Raw genomic sequence first — 20,019 nt, 5'->3', positions numbered from 1 at the left:
AGATAGAAAAGTTGTTATTCTGCTATTATTTTTTATATTTCATTTTCTATTGACTAGTGCACAGGTGGATAAAAATAATTACTTTTTTAGTTTAATAAAGGTGCTAGAATATATGCTAAAGCTCTGTCATCTTCCTAGTACCTTCTTGGTACAAGTCCAGTAGCAGAAAAAATGAGAAAGACACATACTCCAACTTCTTTCCACATGATTTTTGTATCCTCTCCAAAGTCTTTATATTTTGAAAGATTTTCAGTTCATGTAGCTTAGAGATTATGAGTATTTGGTGGGGTGACACCTATTAAACATTATTCTTTGGCGGGGGCGGGGGGGCAATTGGGGTTAAGTGACTTGCCCAGGGTCACACAGCTCATAAGTGTCTGAGGCCAGATTTGAACTCAGGTTCTCCTGACTCCAGGGCCAGTGCTCTACCCACTGTACCACTTAGCTACCCCTAACTATTGTTCTTAAATTTTTATGGATTAGGGTTATATCTGAATGATCCTGGGCAACAGTTTGGTCAATGATAGTGGCTAGATTCCAGTACAGTTTATTGCTGGGGTTCTTAACTTAGAGGAGACGGGGGACATGGGACTGTGAGTGATTGTGAGTGTGAAAAAATAGTTTCGATAACTCGATTTCAATATAATGGATTTTGTTATCCTGTATAATTATGGTGTTTTGTTTTTGTTTTTGTTTTTTGTGGTGAGGCAATTGGGGTTAAGTGACTTGCCCAGGGTCACATAGCTAGTAAGTGTTAAGTGTCTGAGGCCGGATTTGAACTCAGGTCCTCCTGAATCCAGGGCCGGTGCTCTATTCACTGCGCCACCTAGCTGCCCCTAATTATGGTGTTTTGAAGTTTGAGAAGTATTTATTCTTTAGATTTCATTAGACTGTCACCAAAGGGTTCATGACATACACAAAAAAGGTTAAGAACTCTTGATTTGAATTCTTCAGGACATTTTTAGGTCTATTTTTGAAGTATGGAGATTTTTCTACCACCAATCAAGCAATAAACATATATTTTTATCTGTTATCATATGAACTCCAAGAAGTTTTTAACATATCATTCCAGCCATCAGATTATGTTTTGCTAGGTATTCAGTAGCGCTAGATTTTTACAGCCTGCAGTGATATGTTTTAGTTTCTATAATTTCTTTACATAACCTACATTGATTCCCTAAGTCCAGCGTCCTTAAGGATAACCCTTCTGTAGTAGTAGTAGTAGTAGTAGTAGTAGTAGATGATTATCATTATTATTAATAATGAAATGTGTGCCCAAATGCTGGAGGGGATAGCTTCAGAGGCAATAGCACATAGATCTGACTAAATTTCCAACATGAGAAACCTGCTATTGGAAGATCATTTGCCTTTGGGGCAAAGGAAACGTCTACAAATGATACCAGGCAAAAAGCAAAGTTTGTGCATCTGGGCCAGGTTGGAAATGGCGCCCAGGCTGGAAGAGACTGTCATGGAACCACATCTTGCAAAGGAGGTAAGGGAGCAACCCATGTTTCAAACTGGCACTGAGCTCACAATTATGATTACAGAATCATTAGCTTTGATTCTATGAGAAAGGAGCACATCAAAGCCAGAATCCTATGAATTAGAATGTTGACTAACCGAGCTAATTATAGTTCAGTCATCTGAATTTTCACACAATGAGCTGAGTTCTCATGAAAGCCTTCTCTTGGCTAGGAGGCTTTGATGATGAAGTAGCTATTTCTGTCCCAGATCCAGCCCTCCTCACGCCAGTCCAGATCCTGGTTGGAGTCCCTTTCAGAGCTATATCAACTCAACTCCCAAGGTGCTTGGTCTTGGGTTCTTCTTCTGAGCCAGTACCCCAGATGAGGTGAAGATGATAGAGTTGTGAAGAGTACAACTCCCTTCCAATGGGAAAATATAACCCCAGGTGTCAGAGTGTCATGAAGGAATTCTTCTCATTTTCATTTTCTTTCAGATTTTAAAATACTTAAGTAATTTACATAGCCTAATTATACTTTAGGGAAAACCTTCTCACTTCACGTGTCTTAGTTATCAGATGCAGAGTGGTATAATAAATTTTAATGACTGTTTAGATGTTCTTTGCTCTGGAGTTAATAATACAGACTAAGACTGAACCTCTGATGAACCAGAATGGGTAAACTCCTTCTGAGAGAAAAACGGCTCTCTCATGGGAGGGGAACATATTCTTGTGGGGCATCACTCAGAGAACCTGGCAGAAACAATTTACTGAAGGGTAAAGCTTTTCCTGCTTATCAGTAGGAACCCAAGTGAGATGATTATAGGCTTAAATAGCAGCATCTGCTATACAGGGACAGGCCTAGCTACCCTTCCCACTTCCAGAGGGACCAAAAGAGCAATTGCATGCATTGTGTTGGTGACAATTCTCATCACAAATGAGGCTTGCAGTTGCAAAGCAAGCTTTGGAAAGGCTGATGAATGTCCCATGCTTCAGGTAGCTACCGCTTGGTAAATGGTAGTACCTCCTTATGGTCCAATTATGGGTGTGTATACTTCAGTGCTTAGGCCTTTCTCTGGTGTTGATCATTGAGAAGAGGTATATAGAGCATGATCAATTCATTTATGTATTTGTACAAGAAAAGGCTCTCAAACCCATACTTTGATTAATTTTAAATTTCTACTTATAACCAATATGATATACAATTTAGAGCATGGCTTAAAATAATATAAACGTCTGTCAATAAGCTTCATTGTTACTAAAATGTTTAACTAAATCTCCCTGCCTCCTATGGGACTGTCCTGCCATTTATTCTCAGCTCTTGACTACTTAACTGTTCGATATGCCGGTATTAATTTGCCATTTTTAACACCTTCTTCCTAATTTTAAGCACTTCATGCTCTAACATTTCCTACTAGAAAAAAGATCGTTTTAAATTTTTCTTTGCAATGATCTTTGGCTAAAAACTTGAAAATTATTACCTATTTTTTCTTAACAAAGACCTTACTTGGTTATTCTGATTTCATAACTCTGGTTGTGAACCTCTCAAGCCCTGGCAAACAGGTATTGCACCCAACTATGGAATCATACCACTATTTGGGTCCAGTGTGGGGGATGGGGGCAGCTAGGTGGCATAGTGGATAAAGCACCGGCCCTGGATTCAGGAGGACCTGAGTTCAAATCTTGCCTCAGACACTTGACACAACTAGCTGTGTGACCCTGGGCAAGTCACTTAATCCTCATTGCCCCGCAAAAAAACAAAAGAAAAACAAAAACAGTGTGTGGGATGAAAGTCTAATTAAACCCTCATCCAATGCATTCTCTACCAAGAAATCATGAAGGAACCATAAATCAAATAACAAAGCACTTACTTATGACAGACTAGGAAAGTAAGGAACAGAAAAATCAAGCAATAGAATTATTTTGAGCCCTTCTCCCAACCCTTCTTAATTCTGGTGCCTTTCCTCTTTTAATTATTTCCTGCTTGTCTTGTATATTGCCTGCTATATGTATTTGCAAGTTGTCTTCGCCATTAGATTGTAAAGTCCTTGAAAATAGGGATTATTTTTTGCCCCTATTTTTATCCCTAGTGCTTAGCACAGTGCCTAGGGGCATTTAATAAATGTTCATTGACTGAACTCTGCCTTCCTATATAGAATCATAGAATTTAAGAGTTAGAAGGGACCTCAACAGCCATCCAGTATGACACATACACTAAAAGAATCTCTACGGCATTATACCCAACAAGTAGCCATCCAGCTTCTACTTGGAGACCTTCAAGGACAGGAAACCCACTGTCCCTTGAGGCAGTCCATTACACTTTTGGACAACTCTCCTGACATCAAACATGAATTTGCCTTTTTTCAGCCTCTACTCATGGTTTTGTCCACTTTGGTAAAATAGAACAAATCTAATCTTTGGGGACAGATCTTCAAATATTTGAAGATGGATACTTTTAACGCTGAGTCTTCTGGACTGAGTATCCCCAGTTCTTTCCATTGTTCCTCATATGACAGGGCCTTAAGATTAAAATGGATAGGGGCAGCTAGGTGGCACAGTGGATAGAGCACCGGCCCTGGATTCAGAAGGGCCTGAGTTCAAATCTGGCCTCGGACACTTAACAATTGCTAGCTATATGACCCTGGGCAAGTCACTTAACTCCAATTGCCTCACAAAACAAAACAAAAGATTAAAATGGATATTTTATGAGTCCCATAGACTCCTGAATCAGTGAAGAAAGGAATACTTCCCCAGAAAAGGCATGGTGCAAGCTGAAGGAGGGTTATATTTTAGCTGGAACATCTTTCCTGGTTATTACCATTTAGGCTTCATCAGTCTGGCAGCTCACTGTGCCTCATTGTTTCTCAGTTCTGTTTCTCAAAGATCCCTTGATATGGTCCCCATATTCCCTTGTGTGTTGTCACTCCACTCCAACACCAAAGAGATGCTCTACCCTCTTCTCCCACACTTCCAAAGCTACCATTCATGTCTTTACCAATCTGCTACTGCTATTGACTGAAGCTGTCTTTTTCTGTGACCGAGGTTTTGTTTCCCATAGGGAAGTATTACTGACTTTCAGCTGAAGAAAACAACCCATACAAACATTCCTGGGAGCTAATCAGCCTGTTTTCAATGATTTTGTTAACATTAGGCCCATAGGAAACCTAACTGATGCAAAAAAGAAATGCTCAGACTATGCTCAGAAAATGTCATTTGCCCCACTCATGGAAAGGTCCCTAACTTCAGTCAGGTGAGTGAATTTCCTTGACTTCTATCCTATCCCAGAGTATAGGCTTTGATGCTATATTTAATGATATAAGCTCAAGCCAGTGTATTTATTCCCCCTACTGTGATTGGGGGGAGGGGCCTGGTTTCATTTAACTAATCAACAACAACTAGCTTTTACACAAGAACATTTACTTTAAAGATATCGCAAGAACAGAAGTATAAAGACTTTAATCATTCCAGGTAAATGAAGGTCACTCATTTCAATTTTGAGCAGGTCTGTAGTAATTATACTGGAACGTTCTGGGGAAGCAAGGTCCCAGTGAAAGTCCCCTTCTACAGTTAGTTACTTTAAGTGATCATCATAATGGTGGCCATCATCATAATCACCATTTACAAAAATATTTATGGACCCCCCAAGGACAAAATTTCAACATAGAGCCTTGGTCTTACTCAGGCTCACAATCTAGGTGTCATACTCAGCTCATTTTCTCTCACCTCCTATATCCAATTAGTTGCCAAGTCCTGTCATTTCTCTCTCTCTCTCTTTTTTTTTTTTTAGTGAGGCAATTGGGGTTAAGTGACTTGTCCAGGGTCACACAGCTAGTAAGTGTTAAGTGTCTGAGGCCAGATTTGAACTCAGGTCCTCCTGACTCCAGGGCTGGTGCTCTATCCACTGCACCACGTAGCTGCCCCAAGTCCTGTCATTTCTAACTTCAAATATCTCTCTTCTGCCACTGCCACCACCCTAGTCCAGGCCTTTATCAGCTTACACCCAGGGGCAGCTAGGTGGTGCAGTGGATAGAGCACCGGCCCTGGAGTCAGGAGGACCTGAGTTCAAATCCGGCCTCAGACACTTAACACTTACTAGCTGTGTGACCCTGGGCAAGTCACTTAACCCCAATTGCCTCACTTAAAACTAAAAAAAAAAAAAAAAATTTAAAAATCAGCTTACACCTGAACTATCTAGCAAAATCCTGCTGGTTGGTCTCCCTGCCTCAAGTGTCTCCCCATTCCAGTCCATCTTCTACTCATCTGTCAAACTGATCTTCCTGAAGGGCAAGTCTGACTATGTCATACCCTCTCTTTTTTCTCACACATTCAATCAACTCCAGTGGCTCCCCATTATCTCTAGGATATAAATATAAAATTAAAATAAAATCCCATTTGGTTTATAAAGCTCTCCACAACCTGGCCCCATTTTACCTTTCCAGTCTTATACCTTATACTCTCCCACATACTCTATGATTCAGTGATGCTAGCCTTCTTGTTTTTGTCTACACATGGGATTCCATCCAACTCTGGGCATTCTTGCTGGCTGTTTCCATGCCTATAACTCTCTCTCCTCCTCATCTCTACCTTCTGGCTTTCTTCAAGGCTCAGCTAAAGTCCTACCTTCTATAAGAAGCCTTTTCCAAGTCCCATTAATGTGAGTGGCTTCCCTCTGTTGATTATCTACAATTTATTCTATATGTAGCTTATTTTAGTTGTTTGCATGTTGGTTCCTCTTTTAGATTTCTTAAGACTCTGATCCTCGAGAACAGGGATTGTCTTTTGTCTTTCTTTGTATACTCAACACTTAACACAATGTCTAGAACCTAGTAGGTGCTTAATAATTGATTCCTAGTGAAGGAAACCACTACCAAGAGAGATTCCTCTGGAAACATTCTAATTTCACTTTTCTATTTGGGATATTCTTATTTATCTATATCCAGAGCCATAACTATGAATTTTTAAACCTTAGGTACAGCTGTACCGGGGTAAGCGGGATACTGAATGTCAGCCCTCCCATATTTTGGGGGGCTCAGTGAAGCAGAAGATAAAAATCCTGGGACACTGGATGATGCCAGGGAGGCCAGTGTTCACAGGGATGGGAAGAAGCGCTCACCTCAGTCCAACATTGGATAGCTTCCCATTTTAGTTATTTTTGCTGATTAAGTAGCATAAAAACTGCAAATGTTGTCAATGTCCTGTAATTTCAGTGTCCTGGACAAAGCCACAGTCATCCCACTCTATTTATGGCTCTGTTGGTCCAATAATAATAATAATTAACATTTATATAGTGCTAACTATATGTCAGGCTCTGTGCTAAGGGCTTTACAATTATTATCTCATTTGATCCTCACGATAACCCTGGGAGGTAGGTGCTATTATTTTTATATTTTACAGATGAGACAACTAAGGCAAACGAAGATCAAGTGACTTGCCCAGGGTCACACAGCTTGTAAGTATTTGAGGCTAGATTTGAACTCAGCTCTTCCTTACTTCAAGCCTGGTGCTTTTTCTGCTATGCCAACCCTAGACTAATCCTCAAAGGTTGTCTTTGTACCTCTAGTACTTAGCATGAGATCTGACACATTAACAAATGTTTTCTAATTGATCCATTTCTTGCTCATGCCTGTTCTTCAGCCCCCTCTTGGTGGGTAAAGAGGACAGGGGATCACTTGAATAGGGATGGCAAGCCTTCCTATCCATTTCCATGTTGCAAGTAAAAATTTCCCGGTACGTTGAAGTAGACCAAACCAACTCCGGGAGCCTTGGTGTTTCTTGGTGAGTTTCACTGATACAGAAGCTTGGACTTTGTGGGTGTCATAAGAACTTGAGCAGTTGATCAGATAAGAAACAGAAGTGCAGCCAGCTGTGGTCTGCAATCCACTGCAGAGAATCATAGATTGTTAGAGTTAGAAAGCGCCTTTCAAGATAAACCGGCTAAGCCAACTTCCTCTTCTTACATATGAGGGAACTAAAACCCAGCAAGGTGAATTGCCTTGTCAAAGGTCACCAAGCGCACCAGTGGTTAACTGCCAGGCCATTAGGACTCATAAAGGTAGACTGAGAAAAGGGAAGAGAGAAATTATAAGACAGGTTTGGTTTTTGTTTTTGTTTTTTGGGGCGATTAGCTAATATTTGCTTGGAGGACTACTCCTATTTATCATTCTATAGATTCCCCCAATCTTACAGCCTTACCTCAAAAAATAATTAGAAATTACAACATCCTGTCATGGTCAGAACAGATTGGGCTTCCAGGAAGAGAAACTGTTGAGTGACCTCTATAAAAAAAACAGCATCCCAACGTCTATCATTGGGGCCTCCTCCATCTAGCAAACTATGGATCAATCTCCCCTGTGTAGTTTTTAAAGTCTTTCATAATTTGGATCCAGCTTACCTCATCAGCCTCATTGCACATTTCTTTCCTTCTCTCACCCTATGTTCCACCAAGCTGGCCTATTTGCTATTCCCCATATATGACATTCCATCTCCTTCCTCCAAAACTTTGCATTAGCTATCCCCCATACCTGGAAAACACCCCCTCCTGCACTGTGATTCACAGACTCTCTAACTTTCTTCCAAGCTCAGCTCAAGTGATGCTTCCTACAGAAAACCTATCCTGATTCTCCTAGTTGCTAGGGCCCTCTCTCTGAGCAGCACCATGTATCTATTCTGTATATACTTTTCTATGGATGTTTTATTGTCCCCCACCCCCCATTAGAATGTCAGCCCCTTGAGGGTAGGCACTGTTTCATTGTCTTTGTATCTCTAGAACCTAGCATAATGCCTGATTCATTGTAAGTATTTAATAAATGTCCATTCATATTGAATTGAATCACAGAATGCAAATAGCCTTCATCTCAGTCCAAACTTTGAATATAAAAATTAAATAAGGTTATTAACTAATAGGAAGTAGAAACGACACAAATCTTCCATATATTCCTGATGTAGGCAGATGATCCTGAAAAAGAGGACTTAGAAAATACAAGAATAGCCAACCTATCAAAAACTCTTAGTCCCTAAAATTGCATCTTATCCTACTTTATGCAATGTGGTTCTTTGCCAAGACTCAAATGCATCAAAATTTTCTCTATTAGAGAAATAAAGCCTATCTCAAAAGATAAGAATTATTGGAGGGGTACAGAGAAACAGGCATGCTAATACATCCTAGAAAAGCAATGTGGAATTATGTTAAGAAAAAAAAATAACTAAGAGTGTCTGATCATTTGAACCAGAGATAGCACTACTAGGCATATGCCCCAAGGAGGCTGGAGAAAAGAAAGGTCTCAAATATTCCAAAATATTAATAACAATACTTTTTGCAGTAACAATTGAATCAAAGTTGGTATCCATTGATTGGAAGTGGCTAAACAAATTGTGGTATACAGGGATATTATTACTATGCGGTAAGAAATAATGCTTATGATCAACACAGAGAGAAAAACATGAGAAGACTATGAACTGATACAAAGTTAAATAAGCAGAAGCAGGAAATAATAGACACAATGACTAAAACAATGCCAATGGAAAGACCCTCAAAATGAAACCATTTGGCATTAAATTGTAATGACCAAACTTGACCCCAAAGAAACGATGAAAAATATGCCTCTCCCCCTGCTTTGCAGAGGTGAGGGACTATAGGTGTGCAACACTTCATATACTGTCAGACTTGATTGGTATCTGGATTATTTTGATGAACTGCTTTTTTCTTCTTTTTTCTTCCTTGTTACAAGTAAAAGTTTCCTGAGTAGAGGAGGAAAAAGATAGTAGAGGAAGATAGTTTTGGAAATAAAAGTGATGTAAAAACAAATATCAATAAAAAGTTAAGATTAAAAAATAAAGAGACAGAGAGGGGATAAAGAGAGAGACAGGGAAATAAAGGTAATTTACATATAAAGAAGGGGATGCTGTTGGGTTCCCTGAAAGAAAGTGGGAAATTCTGTAAAGTAGGGCATGAGCTTCCTGGAACTAATCTAATTGTAAAAACCAGGGGTTTAGGGACTTCCTTTCCCTCTGTGCAAGGAATTGTAATGGACTACTTTACTTCAATCATCTCTTCATTTTGGGGGGGAAATTAACTATTAAAATCTCTATTGATTTTAATATGCTGTCCCTGTAATGCAGAGTGGGTAATTCACAGAAGTAATGAGGACAGTCCGTTCTGTAGTTACTTAACTCTCTTCTGTCCCTTTGACTGTGTAATTTATTTGGGGGACGGGGCAGTTAAGAAAAAAAAAAGTGCACAAGCCCCGGGAACGCCTAGGCCACCGGTAGTACCCAAAGTTACCTGTGTTCATCACTTCCCTCTTTCTAAAAAAATGAGCTAGAGAAAAATTAACCCTAGAAAGAAACAACAGCAGCCTGTGTCTCTGAGAGGGCACTTCTGAAACAAATTAAAGACAGGCTTCTTCCACAGTTGGGTCAGGACAAAGAGCCACTGGGCAATGAGGGGAGAGGAAAAAAAGAGGGGGGAGGGAAAGGAATGAAGTCCGGACCTATTTTCTTTGCTTCTCTTGGTTTCTGCTTCTCTGTTCCAGGCGAAGTTTGACTCTGAGCTTCGCTTGTGGTGATATCAGTTTTTGTGGATAGAATTATGAGGACGGCCTAAATTAAGCACCATGACTTCAGCCCAGGGACAAAGAGGAGGGAGAAGGAGGCATCAACCTCTGATTGAAGGACAATAAATGTAGCGATTATTAGAATGGAACCAATGCTTTGTATAAACTAAAATTCATCCAGTCAGATTTTTCCCTTTTTTGCATTAAGGAGGAAGAATGCCAGTTGTCCATACCCCTTCTCCCCACCCTCTTCCTATCCCTATCTCTCCCCTTCCCCTCCCCCACCAGCACATTCTCTCGACACAAGCACAGATACAGACAGAAGACTCGTTACTCAGTTGTTGATGGTGGATGCAACAAATTCTCTTCTGGTCAAAAGAAGATTTCAAGGAGCTAAGTCTTGTTTTTCCCTCATTGTTCCTGAGTCTGGTACAATGCCTTGTGCATAAAAAGTGGTTAATAAATGTTTATTGAATAAATGAATGAATGAATGAATGGCACAAATAACAGCATGTTGGGTTATGTTCCCATGGGCCCCCAGACCCAGACAAAAGTGTTAATTTACTCTGGTTTCCACCACCACTTCCTCTTTTGCTGGCACTTAACCACTTTCAGCACTATTACCTCTGAATATTTCCAGGCCCTCCCCCTATCCTGCCCACATCCTCCAACGATGGCTTCCAACTCAGACTCTGCCCTTTTAATTTCCTCCCACTACAGCTTATATATTCTGTGACTTTCTGTCTCTTTCCCCCAACAAATTCTGATAGACAAGTTGGTGGGGAGGCATAATTTGATTATTATACTTTGAAAAAAGCTGTTTAACTCCATCACAAGAAGCTCATTATCACTGAGCTTCCAATAGAATGTGGTTCAAGTCATTTGCCTAACATATACTATCTCCATACAGAAAAAGCCTGATAAAATTATCTTGTACACAACTACAGAATTTAGAACTGAAAGGAGACCTGAGAACTAATCTAGTCTAACCTGCTCATCTTACAGATTTTTTTTTCTTTTACAAGAATCTGAGGCTCATCTAGATTAAAAGGGTTTTGCTTAAGGTCATACAGTTTGTTTATGACAGAGCCAGAAATGTACCTAAGGTCTCCCGACTGCTAAAGCCCATGCCTTTTTTATTTTAGGTATATCAGTAGAGCTGATAGATTATCCTCTCTCTGTCTTCTCTCTGATTCGCTGTCTCTGTCTCTCAATCTCAGGCTGAGCCAAAAAAACATGATCCTAATAAATCAAAATCTGTTTATTAGATAAGGGATACATACAACAACTGATATGTAAAATGAAGAAGTTTAATTATTTGACCTCCAAGGTGCCAATGTTCTATAATTGTATAACTAAAAAAAAACAAGGAAGAAGGACTGTCGTTCAAAAGAAAAATTTAAGGCAACAAAATAGGTGTAGTTGAGTGAATCAAGAATTTGCAAGTTATGGTGGAAGAATTAATCAGCAGAAAATAATAAGGCATGGAAGTGAAAACAAAGGGAAGAGGGGCAGCTAGGTGGCACAGTGGATAGAGCACCAGCCCTGGAGTCAGGAGGACCTGAGTTCAAATCCGACCTCAGACACTTGACACTTACTAGCTGTGTGACCCTGGACAAGTCACTTAATGCTCATTGGCCTGCCAAAAAAAAAAACAAAACAGCAAGAAAATATTGTTAGGACAATAAACTTACTATGTCCTTAATGACAAACAGCATGCATTTCGTTTCTCCTTTCAATGAATGGGTGGAAACTGGCCCCCTAAACGAAGTTTCTCTGATTATAAAGCACGAATTGCCTCCAAAGTGAACTCTGTGTCAGTGCCATTGCTTCACTGCTAACCAATAGCTGCAAAGATCTTTTCAAGGTTTCCCCTTCTCAAGGAGAGACAAGCTGCCATACCACAGCCCTGGAGTTCTGCACTGCTTTCTTCATTAATCAGTAGGGCTTATGCCTCACTTGGGGCTCCCTTCTTAGGATGATCTCTAAAGAAGCTTATACTTTGGTTGCCACACCATATGCCTGCTGAATCTTTGAAACAGGGAAGGTCTGATAAGAGAAAACAGATTCAGAATGGGAGAAAGAAAGGAATTTTAGAGTGGGTTAGCTCTTGCCCTTTCTGTACTTGGGGGTCTAAGGAGTGAGTACAAAGGAACGCCGGTCACTTTATGATGGAAGCTTTTGATACAGAGTTATTTGCTAGTCATTAAGAAGGAGCAGGTCCAGTCCATTTCAAATGTGTTTCGACATAGTTGGCTCCGATGAAAATTTTAGGGATTATTAGGCATCTCCCTCAAGCACGCTTAAGGTATCCTCACCCCAGGTTTTTATAAAATCTTGTCCTCTTCTCAGTATGTGTAATTAATCAGTCATCTGCCTTGATGAGACATCAGAAAAAGACTTTAGTCTATCGATACATGTGTATATGTTTATGTGAATATGCATCATTGATTTTTTTCTCCTGGGGTAAGAGTTTAGTATATAGAAATATATTTCAGGGGCGGCTAGATGGCGCAGTGGATAAAGCACCGGCCCTGGATTCAGGAATACCTGAGTTCAAATCCGGCCTCAGACACTTAACACATACTAGCTGTGTGACCCTGGGCAGGTCACTTAACCCCAATTGCCTCACTAAAAAAAAAAAAAAAAGAAATATATTTCAGACTAGAAATATAATTGCTTCTGCTTCTGAATCTATGTGGATTAATACTAGGCACCTCATTGTTATGTAGTAGAATTTGTGGATTGATTGATTAGCAAGTGGCTTAACATAGGTCATTAAATTACCCTAATTCAAACCGAGCAGCACTACATGCCCAATGAATCAGTTCCCAACTCAATATGACTGTCAGGTAGGTGGCATAGTGGATAAAGAACTAGTTCTGGAGTCCAAAGATTTGAGTTCAAATCTAGTATAGGTAACCTTACAAACTGTGACCTTGAACAAGTCACTTAACCTCTGTTTACCTTGGTTTCCTCAAATGTAAAATGAGGATCATAATAGTAGCTACTCAGGGCTGTTATGAAGATTAAATGAGATAATATTTCTTACAAATTTAGCACCATCCCTGGCACATCGTAAGTGCTATGTAAATGCTAGCTATTATTATTAATATCTCCAACATGTGAACAGTCAGTAACTATTGGAAGAATTTTAAAAACAAGAAACTTCCTACCTCACGAAGCAATTCATTCTGTTTTTTGGACAGCTATGTTAAGAAGTGATCGTCCCACACGTACAAAAATATTTATAGCAGCTCTCTTAGAGGTGGCAAAGAATGGGAAATCGAGGGGATGCCCATCAGTTGGGGAATGGCTGAACAAGTTGTGGTATATGAATGTAATGGAATACTATTGTGCTGTAAGAAACGATGATCAGGCAGATTTCAGAAAAACCTGGAAAGACTTAAGTGGACTAATGCTGAGTGAAGTGAGCAGAACCAGGAGAACATTGTACACACACATTGTGCGATGATCAAATGTGATAGACTTGGCTCTTCTCAGCAGTGCAATAATCCAAGACAATTTCACATCCAGAAAAAAGAACTGTGGATCCTGAATGCAGATTGAACCATACTGTTTCTACTTTTTGGCGTTTTTTTTTTCTTTTTTGAGGTTTTTCCTTTGTGTTCTGATTCTTCTTTCACAATATGACTAATGCAGAGATATGTTTAATGTGATTGTACATATATAACCTATATCAGATTGCTTTCTGTCTTGGGGAGGGGGGAGAGAGAGAGAAAAATTTGGAACTAAAAATCTTATGAGGGGCAGCTAGGTGGCACAGTGGATAGAGCACTGGCCTTGGAGTTGGGAGTACCTGAGTTCAAATCCAGCCTCAGACACTTAACACTTACTAGCTGTGTGACCCTGGGCAAGTCACTTAACCCCAATTGCCTCACTAAAAAAATAAAAATTAAAAAAAATTTTTTTTTAAATCTTATGAACACAAATGTTGAAAACTATCTTTACATGTAACTGGAAAATAATAAAATACTTTTATGATTTAAAAAAAAAGAAGGGGGACAGCCAGGTGGCGCAGTGGATAAAGCACTGGCCCTGGATTCAGGAGTACCTGAGTTCAAATCCGGCCTCAGACACTTGACATTTAATAGCTGTGTGATCCTGGGCAAGTTACTTAACCCTCACTGGCTGATGGTAATAGCAGATCTTGGAGCTTGGAATCTAACATCTAGAAGACTGATTGAATAGTGAAACATACTATTTTAACTTTTTTGTTTTTTTCTTTCTCATGATTTTTCCCTTTTGTTCTGATTCTTATTTCACAACATCACTAATGCAGGGGGAAAAGGATATAATCACTTTTATTTTTTGTGTGGGTTGGGTTTTTTGTTTTGTTTTGTTAATGCTTATCATGTCCAGTGATTCTCAAATCTCTTCTTGAAAAAAAAAAAACATTTATGATATATAGGTGTGACCCTTCTTTCATTTTTTAAATCCTAAACTATATTTTCTAGCATATTTTTGCCAATCCACTCTATGCCCATAGTTGCACTGATATCACCAAGTATTAAAATATTTGTTGATTTAATCTGGAGGGTCTTACTGTGGTCTTCAAAGAATTTCTCTTCCACACTATCCTTTGGGAGAATTGCTTGTACATAAATTTGAGTTCTACTTATGATGATTTTTTTTTTACAAATGCTTATCATGAGGACATACAATATCATAAGGATATAGAAATGACCCCAAATCCCATGTAATGATATTTCTTTTTGCCTTTGGATATAGGGTAAAACTTCACTTGTTTGGGGGGCAGCTAGGTGGCGCAGTGAATAGAGCAATGGCCCTGGATTCAGGAGGACCTGAGTTCAAATCAGGCCTCAGATACTTGACACTTATTAGCTATGTGACCCTGGGCAAGTCACATAACCCTCATTGCCCCACCAAAACAAAACAAAAAACCCACTTCCCTTGTTCTTTTATTTAACCATTCAAACCTGTTAGCCATTAAGCTGTACTTTCCTTCTATTTTCTGGTTTCTAGTTAAGAATCAAGATTGACATGATTTAGTTCCTCCAATAATTTATCCACTTGTAAGTCATCTGACGAGGATCTCACACTTAGAGTGCCTACTGAGGGTGAAGTTAATTTTTATAAAGTGTTTAAGAATCAATCAGCCAATCAACAAACATTGATTAAACTCCTTTATTTCTTTATTTCAGGAACCATGTTACTTTACTTGCTGGCAATTAAAAGCCAAAAATGAAATAGTCCCTACACTCACATCCTCTTAGAGGAGACAACATGGAGAGAGAAAGACAGAGAGACAGAGACAGAGACAGAGAGAGACAGAGAAACAGAGAGAGACACACAGAGAAAGACAAAAAAGAGCCAGAGAGAGCCAGAGAGAGAACGAGCATACAAAAAAAAGATGATTTTCATGCAGAGAGAACACTAATGCCTGTTAGAATCAAGAAAGACTTCATGTACATGTAGATGGTAGTACTTGAACAGAGGTTTTTTGTTTTGTTTTGGTTTGTTTTGGTTTTTGTTTGTTTTTTTTTGCGGGGCAATGAGGGTTAAGTGACTTGCCCAGGGTCACACAGCTAGTAAGTGTCAAGTGTCTGAGGCCAGATTCGAACTCAGGTACTCCTGAATCCAGGGCCGGTGCTCTATCCACTGTACCACCTAGCCACCCCCTTGAACAGAGTTTTGAAAGGAAAGAGAAGGGGCAGCTAGGTGGCACAGTGGATAGAGCACCGGCCCTGGATTCAGGAGTACCTGAGTTCGAATCTGGCCTCAGACACTTGACACTTACTAGCTGTGTGACCCTGGGCAAGTCACTTAACCCCCATTGCCCCGCAAAAAAAAAGAAGAAGAAAGAAAGAAATGAGAATCTGAGAAGTAGAAGTGGGGAAAGAATGTATTCCATCAGCACTCAGTCAGGAGGTAGGTCACGTATTTCCTTATGAGTGAGCTGAACTAGATAATCTCAGGTCTTGTGAAGCTTTGTTTTTTGTTTGTTGTTTTTTTGTTGGGGGTTTTTTCGGAGCAACGAGGTTAAGTGACTTGCCCAGGGTCACACAGCTAGTAATTGTCAAGTGTCTGAGGCTGGATTTGAATTCAGGTCTTCTTGAATCCAAGGTTGGTGCTTTATCCACTATGCCACCCAGCTGCCCCCTCTTATGAAGCTTTGAATTTCCATGAACTCATATTTCAGTGAAATAACAGAAAATGAGAAAGTGAATACTATAATGTTATGGTATAACCTATAACTAGAGCACATAGATAACAAAAAGGGAAATATTATACTAATGACTAAGTATATGTGTATGTATGTGCAAGAATTTCCTATTCCCCAGAGAAAAGGGCCATGATTTCTACCTACCCCTCTTCTCAAGAAGCAGAATTTAGTGTAGAATATTAAAACAATGTTTTCTTGCAAATGCGCAGCAAGAACAGTACATTATCTCCGCATAATGGACAAACCAGAATGGTTGGCTTGAATTATAAAGGTATGATTGAGAGTCCGCCATTTGCCGTGCTCTAATTTATCCCCAGAGCTGGTGATGATTTCATAACGAGGGCAAACACTAGCTCACTGTTTATTGCCCAAGTTCTGTCTGTGGTGTGGCATTTAAGCCGGAGGGAAGATGAGTTACCCTTTCCATAGGAGATCCTTTGCAAGTCTGCTTCTCCTCATCAGCATAATGTAGCATCTTTGATTTAAAAAAAAAAGTCAATGTATTATTAATGTAACACTCATTTGCTGAAATGACTCAACAACAACAAAACCAACACCAACATTTCAGTATGCAGACAGGAACAAAAATCATTGTATATGTTGTGGGGAAAATAGGGTAGGGGGTTTGGGTAGGGGTTGGGGTTCAGGAAAGGGGTTAGGGGTTTGGGGTCCTTAGGAATTCCTCTTTAAAGAATTGTTCCCTTAGGGGCAGCCACACCCAAATTTATCTCCCCAGGGGTAAGGGAGACTAGAATGAAGGGTGGGGGTCCTGGAGCTAGCTCAGTCTGATCTGGTTCCACTTATCTCTCTAGGCATGTCTGTCCTCTGGTTTAGTTTCTCAAGGAGAAGGTTCTTTGATGTGCCCCAGAGAACTTCTGGGGTGCTCTGGGCCCATAACATATATGAAAATGTTAAGTACTATCATAGTAAAAGTGTCTACTAGATTTAACTCTGTAGTAACAAATTTGTCCCCTTCAAATTTTTTTTTTAATTTAGGATATAGAATTAGAGTTGCACAGAACCTTAGAGTTCTTCATTTTATTTCAGAATCAAATAGTTCATATTCTAATGGGGAAGACAATATGCAAACAACTATTGCATACCAGATATATATAGGATACATGGAAGATATTTTCTAAGGGATGGAAGGGTGAGAAGAGGAATAGGGAATGAGGAAAGGCCTTCTGCAGAAGATGAGATTTTAGTTGGGTTTTGAAGGAAAGACAGGAGTTAGAGGTGAGGAGTGAGAGAGTTCCAGACATGGAGGAAAGCCAATAGAGTTGGGAGATGGAGCGTTCTAGGTGAGGAATGGGCAGCTAGGTGGTACAGTGTACATAGAGTGCTCAGCTTGGAGTCAGGAAGATGAGTCTTCCTGAGTTGAAATCTGACCTCAAACACTGGCTGTGCGACCCTAGGTAAGTCATTTAACCCTGTTTGCCTCTGTTTCCTCATCAGTAAAATGAGCTGGAGAAGGCAATAGCAAACCACTCCAGTATCTCCGTCAAGAAAACCCCAACTGGGGTCACAAAGAGTCAGCCATGACTGAAACAACTCCAACAACAACAACATGAGGAACAGCAAGTTTACCAATTGTGAGAAATGGGTAGTTGTCTCCTCTCAATGTGGATATAACAGTCAGTCATACTCCCCCTGACCTGTTTGTAGGACAAAGGTCTCAGATCCCCTCCTCCCGCTCAGGTTAGCAAGGTCACATGGTTCAAGGAGCCCTGGTCTCAATAAGGTCCGCTCCAGAGTTGTGTCCATATATGGAAGTATAAGGTCCACTCCTGAGTTATGCCCATACAAGGAAGAGGGGTGGGAATACTGCATTCGATTAGCTAGTTTTTGCGCAGAGATTGTAACCCCACCAGTGATGAAAAAGGGCAGGGTCCATTCGCGTTAGGGACTAGGGTATAAAACAGGGCCTGCGGGTCCCCTTTCTGGGCACCCACTAGCTGCACACTAGGGTGCCTCCTTCTCATGAGAATGAAATAAAGAGCCTTTGTCACTTTGTTGCTGAGTTCCTGAGAATTATTGAGAAGAGGATGGATTTTTCCCTTACACCAATGTAGCAGGATCATGAAGTTTATGGAGGAGAATAATGTTTAAGAAGCTTGAAAAGGTAGGAAGGAGGTAGGTCAAATCTCCGTCCTGTTAATATGTGAAAAGTGTAACCCACTTCATTTTACGGGTGAGGAATTAAAGGCCCAGGGAGATTTGCAACTGGCCCAGGCAGGATTTTAAACCAGTTCCTCTGACTCCAAATTTAGCCTTCTTTCCAGAGCAACCTTCCGAGTGTTTCTTCGATGTTTTATTGATGCTGCTTCTCTCTCCTTTCCTTTTCTTGTTTTTTAAATCTCTGTCATTACCTATTAACTCATTATGCCCCCTCATCCTCTACCTATGGACGCATTTCTTACTTCTAGGAACAACATCAGTTCTTCAACTAAGACTCGTCATCATTGGGCAACCCGTTTGCTATGGAACATAAAGATTCATCTCTCTCAAGGGTTGTTATTTAAGCCATTTACTTTTGAAAGGCTTCCAGGAAATTGTGCACACATCCAGTCAGACTCTCCAAGCTGTTGGAAGCTGAGAGGCTCTGGAAGGATTTGCACCAAAGTGGGAGAATTCACGGCTCTTCATTTCTCCCCCTGGGAAGGAGGAGTTCAGGAAAGCTTTTCTTCCCTTCCCCTGCATCTGCTTAGTCAGGTGGTTGCATGGAAAGTGGGCTTTGGGTCTGGAATCAGAGAACCTAGGTTTGGTTCTACCTTTGTAAACTCACCCTACTCAGGGAAATGCGGAGTTAAGATAGATGTTCTCTGCCACCTCTTAGGATTCGAAAACCCTGAATATCATCTTCTTTTCATCTCCTTTGACTTCTATATTCATGTCTTGGAAGCTTCCTTAGCCTTCCAGTCCAAGTTTAGGCACCCTCTAACTCCCTGATCCCCCACAGCCAGATATCATCTCTCTCTGCCTTCTCTACTGCTCTCATGACCCTCATACCCTAGCCTCTGTGTCCCAGTTATCTGCGCACTTCACACAGTTTGTAAATTAAGAATCAGAGTCAGGTGTCTTGAATCCAAGGCCAATGTACTTTTTTTGCTTACAATAAGCAAGTGGAGTGGGTGGATCACGGAGATGATAACTGAGGTGCAGCAAGGATTAGTAACTTCTGCAAGGTTGTCCTATATAAGGTCTTTGAGGAAGGAGCTTATATGTCTTATTTGTCAGTCAGTCAACAAGCATTTGATAAGCCAGGCCCTGGCTAAGTGCTGCAGTACAAAGGAAGGTGGTCTTTGTACTCTAAGAGATCACATCCTAACGGGGGAGAAAATATGCCAACAATGCTATCTTCGGCAGCACATATACTAAAATGGAAATGATACAGAGAAGATCAGCATAGCCCCTGTGCAAGGATGACATGCAAGTTTGTGAAGAGATAATATGCCAACAACTATGTACATATGAGATGGAATATATTGTCTAAGGGAAGATGGAAGGGGAGACAGGGAGCCAGAAAAGATGGGATAGTAGAAGTTGAGGTTTGAATTGATTTTTTAAAACATTTTGTTTAAAAAAAATAAAAATATTTTGTTTATTTTTAATTTATGAAATAAAATAAGCATTTCCATAACATAGTATAAGAAAAAAAAGATGATTGTACTCCCAATCTATTATGTAGCACTTGCTACTCCTTTTAAATATATAATAAAGTTATGATGTAAATTTTCTTCTTTTTTTTTAAACCTTTTTTTTCTTCCCTCCCCCCTCCATGGCTACCTTTAGACAAAAAT

The 20,019-nt window shown here is 40.1% G+C and overlaps 1 non-coding gene across 1 annotated transcript; it reads left to right on the top strand.

The window, feature by feature from the left end:
- The first annotated feature begins 19,569 nt into the window (after nt 1-19,569).
- On the top strand, nt 19,570-19,676 carry LOC122744951. The gene has a single exon (XR_006355279.1). It is a non-coding gene; the product is annotated as a U6 spliceosomal RNA (small nuclear RNA).
- The last annotated feature ends 343 nt before the right edge of the window (nt 19,677-20,019 follow it).

This window comes from Dromiciops gliroides, chromosome 2 (genome assembly GCF_019393635.1).
Source record: "Dromiciops gliroides isolate mDroGli1 chromosome 2, mDroGli1.pri, whole genome shotgun sequence".
NCBI classification, from domain to species: Eukaryota; Metazoa; Chordata; class Mammalia; order Microbiotheria; family Microbiotheriidae; genus Dromiciops; species Dromiciops gliroides.
The sequence above is the reverse complement of the archived record's forward strand: the minus strand, read 5'-3'. Positions and strand labels throughout refer to the sequence as shown.